The 15,434-nt window shown below is 41.6% G+C and overlaps 1 protein-coding gene across 1 annotated transcript in view; it reads right to left on the reverse strand.

Moving 5' to 3' along the window:
• Positions 1–15,407, reverse strand: part of ZSCAN30 (zinc finger and SCAN domain containing 30) — a 35,396-nt gene extending 19,989 nt beyond the window's left edge. The window contains 1 exon segment of the mRNA XM_030925776.1: positions 15,286–15,407. The gene's annotated coding sequence lies outside the window, so the exon portion shown is untranslated.
• Positions 15,408–15,434: the final 27 nt, after the last annotated feature.

Below are 15,434 nucleotides of genomic sequence, written 5' to 3' on the forward strand. Positions count from 1 at the left end.
CATCAATAATAAACATTTCTCTATCATTTATTATTTTCTTTTAAAAAATATATTAACATCTGAATAATGCATGGACTTTAGATAATGAAGTATCAATTTTGGTCAACTAATTTTGACAAATATGTCATATCAATGAAAGATGTTAATAAAAAGAAATGAGTGTGAAGGTATATGAGATGTCTCTGTACTATCTATCTTTGCAATAATAGATAAATTGAATTTTAAAATATCTTAATAAAAAGAAGGCAGGAATAGGGGAACAAGGGAACAGATACCTTGTCTGCCCTTCTTTGCTGTGGGGCTTCAGTAACCTGTTAGACTTACACACCATATCCTCTGGATCTCTTGTCTGCTCTTTTTTATTTTTGTTTCTCATTTGCATATTTTACCACCTATTTTCCAGATCATTCTTTCTTCAGTGATAATGTACTTTTAAACATATCCCTTGAGTTCTCAATTTCTGTAATTGAATTTTTTAATTCAGAATTTCTTTTTGGTTCAAGTTCATATCTATTATTTTGTTTTATTTTATTTATTTTTTGAGATAGGGTCTCACCCTCTTGCCTCCCAGGCTCAAAGAATTCTCCAGTCTCAGTCTCGCTGGGATTACAGGCGCAGGCCACTATCACCTGGATGATTGTTTATGTTTTTAGTAGAGATGGGCTTTCACCATGTTAGCCATGCTGGTCTCGAACTCCTGACCTCAAATGATCCACCTGCCTCGGTCTCCCAAAGTGCTGGGATTACAGGAGTGAGTCACCGTGCCTGGCCCATATCCATCATAATTTTTTTTTTTTTTTTTAGATGGAGTCTCGCTCTGTGGCCCAGGCTGGAGTGCAGTGGCGCAATCTTGGCTCACTGCAACCTCAGCCTCCCGGCTTCAAGCCATTCTCCTGCCTCAGCCTAGCTGGGATTACAGGCGTGTGTCACCACGCCCAGTTAATTTTTGTATTTTTAATAGACACAGGGTTTCACCATGTTGGTTGGCCAGGCCGGTCTCAAACCCCGGACCTCAAATGATTCGCCTGCCTCAGCATCCCAAAATGCTGGGATTACAGGTGTGAGCCACCACACCCCGCCCATTTTAGAAAGATTTTTATGGAAAACACACATGCCATTAAATTTACCATTTTAACCATTTTTAAGTGTATACTTCTGTATTAGTCCATTTTCACGCTGCTGATAAAGATATACCCGAGACTGGGCAATTTACAAAAGAAAGAGATTTAACTGGACTTACAGTTCCATGTAGCTGGGGAGGTCTCACAAACACGGTGGAAGGTGAAAGGCATGTCTCACATGACAAGAGCAAGAGGGAGAATGACAGCCAAGCAAAATGTGTTTCCCCTTATCAAACCATCAGATCTCATGAGACTTACTCACTTCCACGAGAACAGTATGGGGGAAACTACCCCCATGATTTAATTATGTCCCACCGGTTCCCTCCCACAACACATGGGAATTATGGGAGTACAATTCAAGATGAGATCTGGGTGGGGACATGGAGCCAAACCATATCAACTTCAGTGGCATTAAGTGCATTCACAATGTTGTACAACCTTCACAAACATCCATCTCCAGAACTTTTTCATCTTCCCAAACTGAAACTCCATACCAATTAAACAGTGATTCCCCATTTCTCCCTCTCCTGAGCCCCTGGCAACCACCATTCTACTTTCTGTCTCTATAAATTTAAAGTACCTCAAATAAGTGGGATCATACAATATTTGCCTTTTTGTGACTGGCTTATTTTACTTAACATAATGTCTCCAGGTTTATCCATGTTGTAGTATATGTCAGATTTGCCTTTCTTTTTAGGGCTGAATAATATCCCATTGCATATATATACCACATTTTATTTATCCATTCATCTGTTAATGGACACTTGGGTGGCTTTGACCTTTTGGCTATTTTGAATAATGCTACTATAAATATAAAAGTACCTTTAATCCATTTTTAATTTCTGTATATGGTGTAAGGCAAGAGCCCAACTTCATTCCATTGTATGTATCCAGTTTTCCCAGTATCATTTAATAAGACCACCATTTCCACCATTGAATGGTCTTAGCACCCTTGTTAAAAATCAATTGACCATATGTGTGAGTGTTTACTTCTGAGTGCTCTATTTCATTGGTCTGTAAGTCTATTCTTATGCCAGTATCACACTGTTTTTTATAATTGTAGCTTAATGAAATCAGGAATTAAAGTCTAATAAGTCATTCTAAAAATAGCTTCTGGTTTTCTGTCAAATTCTTCTCAATCTTGTCTTTTATGTCCCCAAACAGTATTTTAGCCAAATCTAATTATCCTAACATAAGAAACTCCAGTGATTCTACTTCTATCATCAATTGTTTCTGTTGGTTGTTCTTATCTCGTTTGCCTGGTTATCTTTTATCAGGAATTTCCATGAAAAACTGATGTGGAAATAATTTGAAGGTACTACTCTTCGTTATTTTATTTTATTTTTTGAGATGGAGTCCCACTCTGTTGCTCAGGCTGGAGTGCAGTGGCGCGATCTCAGCTCACTGCAAGGTCTGCCTCCCACCGTTCTCCTGCTTCAGCCTCCTGAGGAGCTGGGACTACAGGCACTTGCCACCATTCCCGGCTTTTTTTTTTTTTTTTTTTTTTTTTTGTAGAGACGGGGTTTCACCATGTTAGCCAGGATGGTCTCCATATCTGTCTGCCTCGGCCTCCCAAAGTGCTGGGATTACAGGAGTGAGCCATTGTGCCCGGCTGAAGGTACTCCTAGAGAGAATCATTGTTTGCTTCTGCCAGATATCTGGGAGCTCCAGTAATTGTAGGTCATCACAAACCAGTTTTAGGGACTGAGATTTTTCTGGGTCAACCAGATACTTGTGGTTGGGCTACAGTCTGTGGAAGGGCTGGTTTACTATAAGTTCACCTTTATTCCTAGAATGTAGTTGCTTTTCGGTATAATTCCAAGTACCAAGGTCTCAACCCTTAGTCTCTGATTCCAACTTTCTTCTCTCTAGTCCTGTGAGGTATCAAAAATGCCATTCAGTACCCTCAGCTGCCTCTTCCAGATAAGCAAATAATCTGAAAGTGAAAGCCCACTAGATGCTTTGGTTCACCTCACTGGACTTAGATCATTTCTTGGATCTTGTTCTAGTATTCTGTACTACCTTGACAGTTCCAATGCCTTTCAGCTGATTTTCATATTTTTTATGGATTTACTGGTTGTCCTTAAGGGAAGTGTGATCCACATTACTCACTCTACCAATACTGGAAGCTGAGTTCTGTGACTTTAATTTTCCCCTAAAAGACAGTATCTTTTGAAGAATAATAAGTTTTTTATTGTAACGTAGTCCGACTTTCCTTTTTACATATATTGGGCTTTATTATCTTTTTTAAAGATTTATTTCCCTACTCTGAAGTCATAAATATACTTTCACATATTTTCTTCTACAAATTTTACAAAAGGTTTGCTTTTCTTCCATGTATTTAATATACTTGCTATTTGCTTTGTGTGCAGTTATGAGGCAGAAATCTATAATAACTATTTCTAGATGAATAATTATCCATTAATCACTTACTGAATTGTCCTTCTTATCCACACTGGTTTTCATGCCAGCTCATTCACCTATATTATTCATCTTTGATCCCACATATAGTATTATGATGGAGATGGCTATAGGCTATTCCATTCATCTATAAAGTTAGCATCATAAGAATGATTAAGAATGCATGAACACTACAGGTCACTCAGTATTGCTTACCAATCTTAGGTTTTTCTAATAAGGTCACCTTTGCACAAAGTTTGTTTCAAGCCATCTTCTCAAGCATTATTCTCCTCACCCCTCATTCTTAAATGATGATATGACCCCCTTCTTCCCAACGAATTGGAACATCCTCAGTTTCCCACTAACCTACCTGAGCTTGCACTCATTCTCTCCTATCATCTTAATTAGCATAGGAGAAGGGCCATTCATATCTAAAGACTTATTCTTCCACTTGTACCTTGGATACCATCTCCTTCCCCATCAATCATATGCCATCAACAGTTCATTCTCTTCCTGTGTTATCTGCTCTCTCTCCTGGATTCTTCCTGCTATCTTTTACACATTTACACATTACATCTTTCCTATCTTAACAATAATCAAGCCACCAACCAAGCAAATAAACCATCCCTAAACTCCACTATTACCCTATTTCTTACTTTCTTTTATTCATAACTGACTTGTTGAAGTTGGTCTATAATGACATTCTCCATTTCCAGATATCCCATTTTCTTCTCATGCTGGTTCTCTTCAAAGTTTGTTTTTTATGAAGAAGTGTTGGATTTTGTCAAATGCTTTTTCTGCATATTTTGTCCTTTATTCTGTTGATATGGATTTGGTTGATTTTTAAACTGATGCTCAGATGGATCCCTGGGATAAATTCCACTTGATTGTGGTAGAAAATCCTTTTTTATATGTTACCAAATTGTTTACTAGTATTTTGTCGAGAATAAGAGATAATGGTCTGTAGTTTATGTTTCTTTGATGTATTTGACTGATTTGGATATCAAAGTAATATTGGCCTCATGAAATGAGAGGAAGATGTTCCTTCCTCTTGTTTTGGGGCAGGGGAGAGTTTGTAAAGAACTGGTATTAATTCTTCTTTAAATGTTTGGTAGAATTCACCAGTAAAGCCCTTGCACCCATTCTCTCCTATCATCTTAATTAGCATAGGGCTTTTCCTTGTGTGTCTTTTTTTTTTTTAATTACTAACTCAATCTCTTTATTATACATCTATTCACATTTTCTACTTCTTCTTTAGTCGGTTTTCTGTCTCCAGGGCATGTCAGAGACCTTCACAGCAGCCCCTCCCATCACAGGCCTTGGGGCCTAGTAGGAAAAAATGATTTTGTGGGTGGGACCCAGGGCTCCCCTGCTGTGTGCAGCCTAGGAACTTGTTGCCCTGCGTCCTAGCTGCTCCAGCCATGGCTGAAAGGGGCCAACGTACAGCTCAGGGCTGTGGGTTCAGAGAGTGGAAGTCCCAAGTCTTGGCAGCTTCCACGTGGTGTTGAGCCTGTGGACACACAGAAGTTAAGAATTGAGGTTTGGGAACCTCTGCCTAGATTTCAGAGGATGTATGAAATGCCTGGGTGTTGAAGCAAAAGTTTGCTGCAGGGTCAGAGCCCTCATGGAGAATCTCTGCTAGAGCAGTGTGGAAGGGAAATGTGGGGTTGGAGTCCCCACACAGTCTCCAACGAGGAAGTGCCTAGTGGAGCTGTGAGAAAAGGGCCCCTGTCCTCCAGACCCCAGAATGTTAGATCCACTGAAGGCTTGCACCATGCACCTGGAAAAGCTGCAGACACTCAATGCCAGCCTGTGAAAGCAGCCAGGAGGAGTGCTGTACCCTGCAAAGCCATAGAGGCAGAGCTGCCCAAGGCCATGCGAGCCCACCTCTTGCATCAGTGTGCCCTGGATGTGAGACATGAAGTCAAAGGAGATCATTTCAGAGCTTTAAGATTTGACTGCCCTGATGGATTTCAGACTTGCACAGGGCCTGTACCCACTTTGTTTTGGCCAATTTTTCTCATTTGGAATAGGTGTATTTACCCAGTGCCTGTATCCCCATCATATCCAGGAAGTAAGTAACTTGCTTTTGATTTTACAGGCTCACAGGCAGAAGGGATTTGCTTTGTTTCAGACTTTGGATTTGGACTTTTGGGTTAATGCTGGAATGAGCTAAGACTTTGGGGGACTGTTGGAAAGGCATGATCATGTTTTGAAATGTGAGGACATGAGATTTGGGAAGGGCCAGGGGCAAAATGATATGATTTGGCTGCGTCCCCACCCAAATCTCATCTTGAATTTTAGGTCCCACAATCCCCATGTGTCATGGGAGGGACCCAGTGGGAGGTAATTGAATCATGGGGGCAGCTACCTCCATGTTGTTCTTATGACAGTGAGTTCTCATGAGATTTGATGGTTTTATAAGGGGCTTTTTCCCTTTTGCTTGGCACTTCTCCTTCTTACCACTATGTGAAGAAGGACATGTTTGCTTCCCCTTCTGCCATGATTGTAAGTTTCCCGAAGCCTCCCCAGCCATGCTGAACTGTGAGCCAATTAAACTTCTTCCCTTTATAAATTACCCAGTCTTGGGTATGTCTTTATTAGCAGCATGAGAACAGACTAATACAGTAGGCTTGTGTATCTAGGTTTGTGTATGTATACTCTATGATGTTCACACAAAGATGACAGCACCTAATGATGCATTTATCAGAATGTATCCCTAGCATCAAGCAAAAGATGACTGTACTTCCTTCCTTCTGCTGTTTTGTTGCTGTTTTTAAATTTGCTCTCAGTTTTTAAAGTTTCTTAAGGTGGAAGCTTAGGTTTAGATCATTTTTTTTTCTTTTCTAATATAGACATATTAAAGCTACAAAATTTCCTCTAACCATTACTTTTGCAGCATCCCATAAAATATTTTATGTTGTACTTCACTTTTATTCAGTTTAAAGAACTTTCTAATTTATCTTATGAGTTCTTCTTTGGATCATGGGTTATTTTATATTATTTAATTTCCAAATACTTGTGGAGTTCTCAAATTGTGCTGACTCAATATGCCCTCTGGGTCAGTGGAATCCTCACTGTCCCCAACCTCTTGGTCTATAGAGACCCAACTGGTCCTAGCTTCTGGACTCTTAAGAGGCCTCACTGGTCCCTAAGCCACCCTCAGCTGAGGTGGCCCTGCCATCTCTGCCCTTGGTAGTGTCCCCATCCTCTAGGTACCTCATTTCCTGCTTTTAGAATACCAGAAGTTGGACAACTTTTCTTCTTTTCATCCTGTCTCTGTCATCTTCAAAATTAGCAGTGTTTCTGGGGATAGCATTGTCACAATTCTTGTTAGTTTTCCATAGATTTTAAGAGAATCCATACGATTAGGCACAAGGATTCTCTATAGATCCTTCCTGGATAACCCAATTTCTATCCTGGAGTCTGCTGAAATAATTAATTGGATCCACAAATCACATCTAATCGCTTCACCAAAACATTTGTCCCAGTGCTGTCTCCAGAGCATGCTATCTGAGATAGGCTGAGAAATTTCCAAATCATCAAATGATTTTTGCTTAACAGTTTCCTCCTCATTGTATCTCTTTCCGCTCACATTTTACCATAAGAAGGAAGAAGACAAGCTACATCTTCTACTCGTTGCTTGGAAATATCCTCAGCTAAATACTCAAGTTCATTAGTTACAAGTTCTGCTTTCCACCCAATAGCACAGCATGATTCAGCCACGTTTCTGCCACTTCTAACAAAGATTGCTTGTTCTCTAGTTTCTAATACATGTTCCTCCTTTCATCTGAGATCTCACCAGAAGCATCTTTAATGTTTATTATTTCTAGCAGCATTCTCTTCATGACAATATATGTATTCTCTAAAATGTAACTTTGTCTACTGTCCTCTTTACTTCTTTCTGAGCCCTTACCAGAATCACCTTTAATCCTCCTATTTCTACAATCTCTTCAAGGCTTTTTCTATTAAGAATTCCAAAACTCTTCCAGCTTAATCACTTACTCAATTCCAAAGCCATATCTATATTTTTAGATATTTGTACATAGCACCCCACTTCTTGTACCACAAACAAGATGGCATAATACAATAGAAATGTATTCTCTCATAGTCCTGGAGGTTAGAAGCACAAGATCAAGGTGCCAGCAGGGCCATACTCTCTCTGAAGGCTCTAGGGAAGTGTCTGTTCCATCCCATTGTCTGAGCTTCAGGTTGCTGGCAATCATTGGCATTCTTTGCCTTTTGGATGCATTACTCCAATCTCTGCCTCCATCATCACATGCATTCTCCTCTCTGTCTCCTCTGTGTCTGAATTTGCCTATCTTATAAGAACATCAGTCACTGGATTAGGGCCCACTCTAATCCTTTATGACCTTAACTTGATTATATCTGCAAAGGCCCTGTCTTAGGTCATGCAGGTTGCTATAACAAAAATATCATAGCCTGAGTAGCTTAAAAACAACATAAATTTATTTCTCATAGTACTGGAGGCTGAAAAGTCCAAGATCAAGGCACTGACAGATTTGGTGTCTGGAGAGGGTCTGCTTCCTGGTTCATAGACAGCCATCTTCTCACTGTGTCCTCATACGGCAGAAAGCCTTGGAGCGCTCCAAGTCATATTTCATAAAGACAATTAATCCCACTCACAAAGGCCCCCTTATAACCTAATTACCTCCCATAGGCCCACGTCCAAATACTGTCACATAAGGAGTTACAATTTAATATATGAATTTTTGGGGACATAACATTCAGCCTACAGCAGACCCTATTTTCAAGTAAAGTTACATTCACAGGTAATGGAGGTTAGGGCTTGAATCTATCTTTTAGGGGCATACAATTCAATCCACAACAATGTGATAAGTATAAACCAAGATTTATTTAAACCACTGTGGGCCGGAAGCAGTGGCTCATGCCTGTAATCCCAGCACTTTGGGAGGCTGAGGTGGGTTGACTGATTGAGCCCGGGAGTTCAAGACCACCCTGGGCAACATAGTGAGACTCCATCTCCACAAAAAAGTAGAAAAATTAGCCAGTCATGGTGGCATGCACCTATATTCCCAGACACTTAGGAGGTTGAGGTAGGAGGATCACTTAAGCCCAGGAGGTTGAGGCTGCAGTCAGCTGTGATCACACCACTGCACTCCAGCCTGGGTAACACAGTGATACCTTGTCTCAAAAAAAAAAAAAAAAAAAAAAAAAAAAAAAATAGAGACAGAGAAGGTTAACCACCATTTATAAAAAGAGAGAGAGAGAGACAAGCAGAGAGACAGACATAGAAGGCAAGCAACACTTATTGAAAAAAAAGAAAGAAAACACACACACACACACACACACACACACAAAACACCATGACATGCCTTTCAGTTACTTAACAGATAAAGATTTCTCAAGGTGAGGCCAATGACCTCACTGATTAAAAACAAAGGGAATTATCTGACCTGAACTCAACTTGAAAGATCTTGGGGAATTATAGTATTTCTTGACACAAGGCCAGTCACTTCTGTCAAAGTGAACCTTGGGAACTGTGATTATACTGGCCATTATTTTCTTTTCTGAATCAGAGTTTTCAGCACTGGTTCTGATTTTTAGGAAGTCAGTGTGAACCAGACATGCACACTGACATGTCAAAGATGTCTTATTACCCATAATTTAAAGATCTTATTCACAACAAACATGTTAATACTTGTTAATATTTATTTCAGCAGCAGTCTACTTGTTAATATGAGCAAAAGGCAAGTTAATTTTTAATGTGGCTTCACAATTTTGATTTCCTTTTTTTTCCAGAACTGGAAATTGATTTTTAAATTGAAATCCCTTCTTTGTGAAAATTGTTGCATAGTCTAACTATCAAAGAAAATTAATTTCCAATATAATACATGATAAGCAAAAGTCCACATGTAGGTCTTTATGTTCATTTCTCTGAGGAAGAACTTTGCAGTTTTCATCCTTTTTTAAAATAAATTTACTATCTCAAAAAGATTGAGAACCACTGCTCTAGAACGTATGCCTAAGTTAGACATATGTTAATACATATGTTAGTTTGACTTAGTTGCCCCCAAGTGAAATGAGAAATAGAATTCAGGTAGAATATTGGTGGTGGCCTATCAGTTTCATTTCTGAAAATTTTATGTCACTCCCCATGCCTGTGTTATCACTCCTAATCTCTCTGGAAACCCTTCAATTCCATTTACTTATGGACCATAGTTGGCTCTAGATTTGTTTTGGCCAGTCCGGCAAACAAACTCCAAGTTAGCTCATCAAACTCACACACAGAAAGCAACATCTCTGGCAAGACTGCACAAAGCTACAAATCTAACATAATCAGAAAGAATGGTTTGGCTTCCTTGGTCAAACACCCAGAAAATCTATGTCCATATCATCACTTTTGGGTAAAAGGTTAACAAAACACTTTACCTTTGTATATGAGAATTAACCTTTGGTTAATTTTCTCATTCTGTTTTATTGAAAACTTATTCATATGTCAATTATGTTACCCAACAATATTGTTTATGGTAAAAATGATTCCTGGTTACCAAAAGAATTATAAATGAACTATAAATACTGACTATAATGGACACTATAACGTTGGGCCTCCCTGAGTATACTGACTCGTGTAATTGGCATGTCTCTTATAGAAATTCTAGAAGCTATGTCCATGGAGTTGTTATAAGATATATTAGCTCCTGTGGAAGTTTCTAATCCAGATGCATCCCACAGCTGCCCAGTGTAAGTCTCATCTCCTTGCATCTGAGCTGTCAACTTGGAATGGGAAGGCCAAAAAAAAAGCCTGGATGCTTATGTAAAACACTGTGAGTACCACTTTCACAGAAGAGGAGTAGGTGCTGCCTACTGGTCAGCTGTGGTTTCTGTCCTATCCTTCTAAGTGATGCCAAGGGTGATCTGCAGTAGTCTTGAAGGTCTAAAAGTCTAGTTGAATTCAAGAAGAACATTCTGGGGGGCAATGATATATACCCAGCTTCTTTTGGAAACTACTCGAAAATTTATGTTTCTTCCTTCTCTCATCTTCTTATCATCTAACACAATATGTGTTAATAGTTAACTATATATGTCAGTATTTAAGTTACAGGACATGAAAGAAGGAGTGTTATCAGCTAGGAGCAGAATGAATGCCATTCATGGGCCAAGAAGACTATTTTCCTCTTTTGGGAAATGGTTAACATGTTAATAGTTATGTGATAGTAGTGTTACGTAAGGTGGAAGCACAACTTCATTATCATCATAATTTGGAGAATTAAAGCATGGCTCAAAGAAACATATATGGTACTAAGTTGACAAGGGGCAGACCATGATGCTTTTATAATGTGTCATCTTGCCTAGAGTGCACTAGTTTTCCTAGAATTATTTTATGTTTACAGTTTGGGTGGGCCAAAAAGGTAATTTTTGGGAGATGTGTAATGTGGAAAGGAAATAGTAGCCATTTGTAATTCACATATGTTGTTGCTGACTGGTGACTCACTTAGCTGATTCATTTTGTTGCAGCTTAGCCTGCAACTACTCTACCATCCTCTAGATCCTCCTTCAGCTTCTCCAACTCCTGGCCTATGTATGTGTTTTTATGACAAACAGTCCCAGCTTCTGAAGGATACCCTCACCATCAAGGTCAAAGGCAACAAGAACTAACATGGATTTCAGTCCATTTTCATGAGGTTCAAGTTTGTACTTGTGACTTCCAGCCTGACCCTGACTTCTTCCATTTTACTTCCATCTTCCTTTCTGACTACTCTGCCAACATCAAATTCCAGCATCAGACACAACAGCATTATAAGACTGCCTAACTAACTCTCATAATTGTGCCAGCCAATTCTCTTTAATGAATCCATATATACATGTACATATATTTAATTACTTGTTGTGTGTTTCTGGTTGAACACTGACTGATATATCAGGGATAAAGAAGGTCATTTCATTATGAAAAAGGAGTAAATCAAGAGGCATAACAAGCTGGGCACAGGCTGGTCACACCTGTAATCCCAGCACTTTGGAAGGCCGAGGCAGGCAGATCACCCGAAGTCAGGAGTTTGAGACCAGCCCGGCCAACATGGTGAGACCTCGTCTCTACTAAAAAAACAAATACAGAAATTAGCTAGATGTGGTGGCACGCACCTGTAGCCCCAGCTACACCGGAAGCTGAGGCACAAGAATAGCTTGAACCCAGGAGGTGGAGGTTGCAGTGAAATCATGCCACTATGTCACAGGATACTTCGGGTGTTGCTTTTCTGGTCAGAAACCTCTGTGGCCAGTGGTACCTTTGCCTGAGTTTTGCTTGGGCCCGCTGGGATTGTTCTGCCCACTCAGGCTGCGCTTGGCTAATGTTACCAGCCTGGATCTCACCCCTGCCAAAGGCGAGCCAGCTGTGGAGTAGCAAGGGGTATGTGAGCAAGAGAGTGTGGGGTCTGGCCACTGCACACAGGCACGCTGGCTGCTGCAGCAGGGTGGGCAGCTCCAGGTGCTACTATGGGCCCTGGCTCACTGTGAGGCTGTGACTGGACTAAGTACACCGCAGTGGTGCTGAGAAGCTTGGAGACTCCAGGAAATGCAGGGCCCCAAAGGGAGTCACAGTCCTGGCTTAGGAGCTTCCTGGTCTGGGCTCCCCAAAGGGCCACAGCTCTTCTCTCCTCTTTGCCTGCAATGTGGTGAGCAAGGGGCATGTTTCAGCCCTGTTTGTGTTATAGCTCTTTCAGCCCCACTATTCAGCAGGTCTCAAGTTTTTGTCCTGCATCCAGAAAGAATGAGGTAGGCAGACAAGTGGAGGCTGAGCAAAGTGAAGAGGGGCTTTACTGAGAAGGAGGAGCTTTACTGAGCAACAGGATAGCTCAGAGGAGACCCTGGAGTGGGCAGCTCCTTTCTGCAGGCAAGACATCCTGTTGTCTCTGCAGCTCTCAGCAGAAAGAAGGCCCTGGAGTGGGTAGCTCCTCTCTGCAGGCAGCTTGTCCCATCATCTCTGCAGCTCTCAGCAAAGAGGAGGCCCTGAAGTGGGTAGCTCCTCTCTGCAGGTTGGTCCTCCTGTTGTCTCTGGAGCTCTCAGCAGAAAAGAGGCCCTGGAGTAGGTAGCTCCCCTTGGCTGGCAGGTCTTCTCCCCAAGTCTGGCTGAGTCCAGGGACTTTTATGGGCCTCAGAGAGGAAGAAGTGCATGCTGATTGGTCCATGGGCAGGTCCAAGAAAAAGCACCACCAGTTCCCTCTCCAGTCAGGGGGACTGGTGGCCTGGTCATTAGGCTTCAGGCCTTCCCTGGGGACTTGCCCCTTTCTGCCCCAGAGCATGTTGCCTCCTACTGCTTTCTATGGTGCCCAGGCTGTTTGTGGGGAGAAGCACTTGCAGGCCAATGCCAAACTGCCCTCAGCCTTCCCTTGGCCTCCCTCCTATGTTTGTCAGCACCCAAAGTCTGGAGGGGGCTGAGGCAGCAGGCGAATGACCTGTCAGTACTGCCTCAAGTATGTGCACAACTGGCTGGCTGCAACAGCACCCTGGCTCAGCCCCAACCTTGCTCCTAGATGGAAGCAGTCACCATGAGCAGGGCGAGGCCAGGCAGCAGAAGCAGATACCTCTAAGCCTGCTGAGGTGGGGGTGCCTTCCCAGGCCCAAAGAGTGCAGAGATATCCAGGTTGGTCCACAGCTACAACCTGGGTGGCTACAGCTGCACAAAGGAGGTGGGGGGATGCAGGCGGGGCTCCTGCCTGCTCCCAGTCTCCAAGAACATGGTCTGTAGCAAGGACTCGGGTGGCTGCAGTTGGACCTGGGAGGGTGGGGCTCCTGCCTGCTCCCGGTCTCCAAGAACACAGGGAGGCTCAGCCAGCAGCCATCACTTGGGCAGTTGCAGCTATGCCTGGGGAGTTCCCACCCACCAACTTGGAAGAAGCTGGGCTCCTGCTTGACCCCATTCCCTCTGGCTCTGTGAAGTTCACAGCACAGGCAGAGCCTCCCAGCTGCAGCCAGGATCTTGGCAGTGGCCACTCCAGATGGTCCAGATGGCCCACCACTGCCATCAACAACACTCCAGCCTGGGCAACAGAGTGAGAGACTCCATCTCAAAAACAGAGAAAAAGGAAAAGGAATAATAATTCTAAACATTTATGCAAATTGTGAGCTTCAAAATACATAAAATTAAAACTGATAGAATCACAAGGAGAATAGACAAAACCACAATTATTGACAGAGAATTCAATATTCATCTTTCAATAATTACTTTTAAAATTAGTAGAAAATCAGCAAAGTATATAGTAAACTTCAGTAATACCATTAATCAACTAACAATAACCAAATAGTCGACCCAACAGCAGCAGAATATATTAATATATCCTTCTCAAATGTGCATGGAACATTTATGAAGACAGACCATGTTTGGGGCCATTAACAAGTCTCAATAGATTTTAAAGGATTCAAGTCATACACAATATGTTCTTTGACCACAATAAAATTAAATTAGAAAGAAATATCAGAAAAATCTCTAGACACCCCCCAAATATTTAGAAACTGAAATAATCCAAGTTCAAAGTATTCTGAACTGAATGAAGACAAAAACACAACACATCAGAATTTGTGAGATGCTGCTAAGCCTGTACTTAGGGGAAATTTTATAGCACCGAATTTCTATAACACAAAATAAGAAATATCACAAATCAGAGACCTCAACTTCCACTTAAAGTAACCAGAAAAAAAAGAAAAAAGCAAATTAAACCCAAAGCAAGGAGAAAAAAGGAAATAAAAGGGGCAGAATGGAAATTAATAGACCAGAAAATGAAAGACAATTTTTAAATAAATGGAAAGCTGGTTCTCTGTAAAGATAAAAATGACAAACCTCTGGCCTATCTGAAAAGGGCAAACGGGAGAAGATACAAATTACTAATAGCAAGGATGAAAGAGGTAACATCACTGTAGATTCAACAGATACAAAAAGGACAAAGTAATATTATAAACACCTTTATGCCAACTTATACAAAACTGGCTGCTTCTTTAAATGATACAAAATACTAAAGCTTACCCTAGAAGAAATATATAACCTGAATAGCACCATATCTATTAAAGAAACTGAGTTTGTTAAAGTCTGGAGGGGGCTGAGGCAGCAGCTACCACTTAGCCACCCACTATTTTCTCAAACCTCTTCTTTCCCCACTGGACAGGTTAATCCAAGTCACACGTCTCATTGGTCTCAAACCAGAAATGAGATCCTAACTTCTCATTTCCCAAGATATTTATACGAACACAGCAATATCCTTTCCTACCCTGATTACCCCGCACCCTCCATTTCGGGTCCTTCTCACCCTGATCAATGAGAATTGTTCTAGCAAGCAAACCTTAAAATAGACCTCGTACCCTTTCTAGATTGCAAAGTAGATAAAAATCCAACTTTCCGTTAATTCAGGGATTAATTACTGAGCATCACTTATTTCTTGCGCATTGGTTCTCAAAATGTGGTCCCAGGACCAACAGCTTCAGGATCACCTGAGAACCTGAGCTGCCACCGCCCCCTCCCCCACTACTAAATCAGCAAGTCCGGAGTTGTGGGGCAGAAGTCAGTATTTTAACAAGGCCTCCAGGTGATTCTGATGCGCGCCACTCTTCTGGGGGTGTAAAAAAACCAGAGAGGACAGGAAGAAAGTTAGAATTAAAGCATACCTAGGAATCAGACAAGCTTCAGGGGGAGGGGCGGTTATTTAAAAAACGATAACTAAGAACTTGTATGTAGTAAGAAAACCTACCCTGCCCCAGAGAGCTTTCCCGAAAGATAATGGATTCCGACATTCACCTCAAGAACCGGCAGACAGAGCAGCAAGGGATCTGTCGCTGGCCAAGCAGGTCCCTGGCTAAGGCACTGCTAGGGACAGCTCGCGGGTGTTCGGGGGTTAATTCTCTGCAACCCTCCCTCACCAGATGCCCCGTCGCCGCCCTGCGCCT

The sequence above is a fragment of the Rhinopithecus roxellana genome, chromosome 21 (assembly GCF_007565055.1).
Source record: "Rhinopithecus roxellana isolate Shanxi Qingling chromosome 21, ASM756505v1, whole genome shotgun sequence".
Classification (NCBI taxonomy): domain Eukaryota; kingdom Metazoa; phylum Chordata; class Mammalia; order Primates; family Cercopithecidae; genus Rhinopithecus; species Rhinopithecus roxellana.